This window comes from Rosa chinensis, chromosome 7, assembly GCF_002994745.2.
Source record: "Rosa chinensis cultivar Old Blush chromosome 7, RchiOBHm-V2, whole genome shotgun sequence".
In the NCBI taxonomy this organism is placed as follows: Eukaryota; Viridiplantae; Streptophyta; class Magnoliopsida; order Rosales; family Rosaceae; genus Rosa; species Rosa chinensis.
The window spans coordinates 45576020-45582311 of record NC_037094.1 but is presented as its reverse complement, the minus strand read 5'-3'; the positions used below and the strand labels follow the sequence as shown (position 1 = coordinate 45582311).

At 38.2% G+C, this 6292-nt stretch overlaps 1 pseudogene; it reads left to right on the top strand.

Moving 5' to 3' along the window:
- Window positions 1-292: 292 nt before the first annotated feature.
- On the top strand, window positions 293-3909 carry LOC112176815 (annotated as a pseudogene).
- The last annotated feature ends 2383 nt before the right edge of the window (window positions 3910-6292 follow it).

Sequence of the window (6292 nt, the reverse complement as noted above, 5' to 3'; positions counted from 1 at the left end):
AACAAAAATCTTAATTGGGTATTAGGGAAGGATCTCCTTAGAGTGTTTTGGGTAAGAGGGAATTAAAAAAACTTAATGGAGTAAGTGGGAAAAAAATCTCTAAAAATGGGGTAAATAGACAAAAACCCTTAAATTTAAACTAAATCTTCCAGTAATCGGGCGGTGAACTTTAACTTTATCAGCAAACTTTACCAACATAGAAAGAAAAAAAAAAAGAAAAAGAAAAAAAAAAAGAATAATCCGAACCTCAAAACAATACTGTAGCATCAGTATCCACTCCTAGTGAGTAGTGACCAATCCAAGAATCAATTCCTTCGTATATATCGCTGCAAAAACTCAGATAGAGAGAGAGAGAACAAAATCAATTTGGTTCCCCAATCCCTGGCCACAGCGTCAGCAAAACCCAAAGCTCCTCCTCCTCCCGCCGCGTGTTCCATTTCAAAGCCATTCATCTCCGCAAAGCTTGTTCACTCGTCGCAAATCGCAATCCTCTTTCGTTTCCACCTTCTCTCCCTCTCGCCCTCAAACCCTAACTCCTCTCCGTTCCAGCAGAGCTATGACTGACCTGGTATGCATCACAGTCCTCTTTGATAGTTGTAACGCTGCCTTTTTTTTTTTTTTTTTGTATTGAGCATTGTGTTGTTTCGTGTGATTCTTGAACCAAACAGGCGGTGCGGTGTGCTTCTAAGGCTGAGCCGCTCAGAGTTATGATATCCGGGGCGCCTGCTTCGGGTAAAGGAACGCAATGCGAGCTCATTACTCAGAAAGTGAGCTCCGATTCCCGAATTTTTTATTGTTTGCTTTGCTGTTTATGATTCCAACTTGGAAAATTTGGATACAGAAAAATGCAATGCCTTGAGTTCTTTTTCCTGAAAATGATTCATATTGGGGTATGATTGAGCAAGAAAAATATGAAAAATCGTATGCTATGTGATGTGTTTATGTGAATTACAGCCTCTCTTGGGGTTAACTTACGGATAGTGAACAAAAGATATAATGGTAATACTTCAATCTGATACGGTAACAAATTGAGCATCTAAAGAAGGAAGTTAGAAATTTGAAAGTTAAATCGGAGCTTGGTCTAAATGTTTTCCAAACAGGGGAGTTTGCAAATCTTGGGAATTTAAATCCCTTTTTCAAGTCCCACCACTCCAACAATATTTGGTATTTCAATTACCACTCCAAACTCATTTGATTAAGCTTGTATCTTTTAACTTATGTCAAGCTTTTCTCACTATGGGAAGTAGATTAACTGAACTATGCTCCTCTATGCAGTATGATTTGGTACATGTCGCTGCTGGAGATTTACTTAGAGCGGAAATTGCATCTGGGAGTGAAAATGGGAAGCGTGCAAGGGCCTACATGGACAAAGGACAATTGGTGCCAGATGAAATAGTTGTCATGGTAGGGAAATTATATTCATGTTGGCTTATCATCATGCTACTGGTGATTCTGTGCTGTTAATCATGTAGATGGTGAAAGAGCGTCTATTACAGCCAGATTCTCGAGAAAAAGGCTGGCTCTTGGATGGATACCCCCTAGGAGCTCATCGCAACCAATTGCTCTTAAGGAATTCGGCTTCGAGCCGGATCTTTTCATTCTTCTTGACGTAAGCATGTGCTTTCTGTTGTTTATATTTCATAATGTTCATGAATTTATATTTAAATATGAAATTATCTTGAAGATGCTTCTCAACTCAGTGTAATTAAGTTGTTTGTGTTTTACTGTTATTTCATAAGTAATGAATAAATATGGTAGTATGAATTTTAGCATATGATGATGCATAAAAAAACCATGTAAATCCCCTTGTTCGATCCAGAAAGTAAGAGTGAGCTGTCACAACCCTTGGTGACCATGTCAACTTGCATTTGCAGGTTCCTGAAGAGATTCTTGTTGACAGAGTAGTTGGAAGAAGGTTAGATCCTGTTACTGGAAAGATCTACCATCTGAAGTATTCTCCTCCAGAGACCCCAGAGATCGTGGCAAGGCTCACCCAGCGTTTTGATGATACAGAAGAAAAGGTATTATTCAAATTTATTCTTCCCACTTGTAGTACTTTGACTTCAAGGTGATCAAATTATCATTTGCCAATTAATTAATGGTGTTTTAACTTCCCATATTCTTATTTTGCACTAGTTGCTATTATTCTTAGCAACTATGTTGTGTTGTCTCCTTTTCTTGTTGGACAATGCTATACATCCCAACTTATTCCTTCAATTTTTTACCATGATTATGTCACATTGGTTCTAAAGCATAGTTATTTTTCCAATGCAATAATGTAGTGTGTATATCATGTGCCAATATTGGGAGAAAAAGTTGGGGTATTATAATAATGTTCCTTTTTATAGTTTTGGGTCAGTATTACATTTTCTTTTGTATTCACTTCATTCAGGTGAAACTTCGATTGCACACTCTTCATCAAAATGTGGAGGCAGTACTTTCATTATATGAAGACATAACCCTTAAGGCAAGTATATTCTCTCGCTCCCTCTGACTCCCTGCTTCAGTGTCAATATGTGATTTTGAAATAGAAATGATTATAAGTTGTACACATTATGCTGGAATGCTTTGAGCTAAATGAGGGTATCTGAAATATTGATTATATTGATGTGAGCATCCTTCTAGAGATACTATGGAGTTTCCTTTTATTAGTTATGGTCTTTTGGTTTTAAGACTTTTGGAACTTGAGATAAGACTGCGTTTTCTAGGGTATATTTCCTATTTCCATCAGCTTAATCACGCATGATTGCATCCATTATGATACTATTGGTGGTTGGTATTGCCATTCTTGTCTTATGGATCAATGCATTGTTTTGATATTTATAGTTGATTTTCGGAAGGCCTTTAGCTTTTTCAACATCCCCTTGCCCCTCCTTTCTTCCCATCTTTCTCTTCTTTATTCCTGGCCTGTTATCCAACTGGCTTGTTTACCAAAACGATGAAGTCCTGCTTCGATGGACATCTATAGGCTACAAACCAGCCTTTACCTTACCAAAACCTGAACCTCTGTAGACCAGCTTGAGGACTTGCACCCAAACACATCTCTTCATACAAGAAAATCTACCATCCGTTACTCTCACCCATATATAAACGTCCCATACACTGTTCATCCCCAACTTCAACAACTAGCTTCTGTGATACGCACCTTCACGACAACCATATTGTATCACCCAAGCTATCTACCAAACACCAATGCACTTATTGACATGTTGCCAAAGCAAGCTCATACCATAATTTTCAGGACCTGCTCTATGCTCCATGAGCTACCTAAGTGTTCGGAATGGGTACCTGTGGGGTTGCCTTAGTAGCTGCATGGTGTTGTTGTCTATGTTATATCAGTGCCAATGCCCCCAAATTTGTGGTCACTTGCTCAAAACATTTAGGCATCCTATCTATGTATTTTGCTTAGGCTACTGATTGTAGTCATTCATTTTCTTTTCTTTCTTCATGAAAAGGAATACCAATACTTGCACTTGACTTTTGACTACTGGCTATTGACAAACGTCATGTTGCTGATTCGCTTAAGCAAGTAATTATTGATGTTCTTTAAATACTCTGCAAATTCTGATAATTTTATATAGCAAATATTTTCTGCTTGTAAGTGCTGAGATGAGATTGCATTGATACATTAACTGTGTAATGAAAATCTTATAAACATTTGATTATGCAAATCATCTCTTAATCATTGTATCCAACTTGGAGTCTTTTTATATAATTCAGGTGGACGGGAGTAGGATGATGTGTTTGCCCAAATTGATGGCGCACTGGCAAAGCTTCTTGAGAAAAAGCGGGCTACCACAGAATCTTTGGCAGCTTAGAAGATGTAGATAATGATTTTGGCTCCCATTTTGACAAGTTAGAAAAAGTTCAAGTCAATAATTAAGCACGATTTGGCTGTTTTTTTTTTTTGGATAGATTGGGACCCAAAGGGCCCAAATGGGAAAACAAGAAACCAAAAAAAACAATCAGCCAATGGCTGTTGCAACTTTCCTTTATCTAAGGACTTCACACAAATCATCTAACACAAGGTTAGTAACCTGTGAAGGAGGTTGCTCAAAATAGATAGCACCAATCTCAGCAGATAGATTGCATCTTGAAAGGCCATCCGCAACCGTATTAACTTCTCGAAACACGTGGCTTATCACACACTCGGAGAAGCTACTTTGTAGGTGTAGACAAAAGTTGATAACTGTCTTTAAAGGATGAAGATCATCAACTCCATTATTCATCAGACTAACCAACACTTTAGAATCACATTCTACGACCACTTTGTCCATCCCAAGATTAGCAGCCATTTGTAAACCCAGTAAAATGCCCCATGTCTCGGCTTCCAAAACCTGACCTTGCCCAATATAAGCAGCAAATCCATGTATCCAGTTACCATGTTGATCTCTAAGAACCCCTCCAGCTCCTATTTTTCCATTTAAATTAGCTCTAGCACCATCGACATTCAATTTGACCCATCCATTACCAGGTTTAAGCCACTTCAAAGCCACAGTAGTCTGGTCGGTCCTTGTATTCTTCTTTTCCTGAGCAAGATACCATTCGGTGGCACTATCCATAATGACCTTAACTGAGTTAATAGGGAATTGAAATCCTTCTTCAAAAATATTTTTATTCCTCCATTTCCAAATATACCAACAAGTGAAGATAAATAGGACATTCCAATTCATTCCACCGTAACACTTCATTGTGCAATAACCATTAGCAGCTAGCCATCCTGCCCAATCAATTTGCATAGCTCTTCTAATACTGTCAAAACAGTTGATCTCCTGCCAAATTTTGTTTACTCTAGGGCAATCTCTTAGCAAGTGCAATAAGGATTCAGAATGAGTATGACATATAGGACAAGAATTATCACTTGTGAGCCTTCTCTTCATCCTTTCAGCATTAGTGAGGAGTTTACCTTGAATAATCAGCCACAAAAATAATTTTAATTTTGGAGGCAGACACATTCTCCATAGGAATTTCCAAGTAAATTCGTAGTTCTCATCAGCAAATAAGGATAAGTGTGCAGATTTCACTGAGAAACGGCCGTTAGAAGTTCCACTCCAGATAATTTTATCCTCTCCACCACCTACAAGTCCCACAGGCATGCTTAAAATTCTGCTAATAGTATTCTCATCAAAGTGTTGCTCCAGAAAACTGACATTCCACCCTCCATTAGACCAACAATCCTTGACAGAAATGTTGAGATCAATATTCTCATTGGTTCTTGCACAGTTGAGTAGGGGGCCATTTTGTAACCATCTGTCAGTCCAGAACTTAATGGAAGTGCCCTGTCCAATTCTCCAAATTATTCCTTTTTTCAATAATTCAGCTCCAAAGAGAATACTTTTCCAAGTACTAGAGCAACGAGAAGGTCTCTTATAATTTTCTTCCAATAGAGTTCCATGTTTCAAGTGTTTTTGCTGCAGCACCCTACTCCACAAGCTACTTTCACCTTGAATCAACCTCCAACTTGCCTTGGCAAGCATTGCCTGATTCATATGGATAGAAGATTTAATGCCAAGACCACCAAGATCCTTTGGTTTGCAGATCATATCCCATCGGGCAAGATGGATCTTTTTCTTCCCATTGCAGTCACCCCACAGAAAATCCCTATTTAATTTGTCCAATGAAGAACAAATAGAGATAGGCAATTTAGCAGTTTGCATTGCATAAATAGGTATAGAGGAAGTGACAGCTTGGATCAAAGTTAACCTTCCAGCAAGACTAAGGGTTTTGCATTTCCAGCCAGCTAGTCTACCTTGGACTTTATCGACAATACCTGCATATGTGTGTTTAGTAATCCTTGCATGAACAAGAGGCATACCAAGATACTTTCCCATGTCTTTTGTAAGAGTTGATCCACATAACCTGCTAATATCTGCAGCTAAAGCATTACTCACATTAGGGGAGCAGAAAATCAGGGACTTATCAAAATTTACTGTTTGTCCAGATAAATTACAAAACACTTCCAAGCATTGCACGATTTGGCTGTTTCGATGTGCTAGGAAACTACATATGTGAAGAACACGGCTTCTACATATCATTGCAGCCGCCAGCCAAAGGAAAAGAAAGCAAGGAAATCACATTCATATCACGTTGGGTAGGCTAGTGATTTATTTGCAGCTAAATAAGCTGAAGTGTTCGATTTAGATTTACATAGATATAGGTTCGTGGGGTTTATTATTATATTCTTTAATATATTTGTTGCTCAATTGACTCCTTGTTTAGAATTTTCCTCCGCTCCGTCAAGATAAATAATAATTTAGGCAAAAGATTCGAAAGAAAAAAGACTGAGACCGAG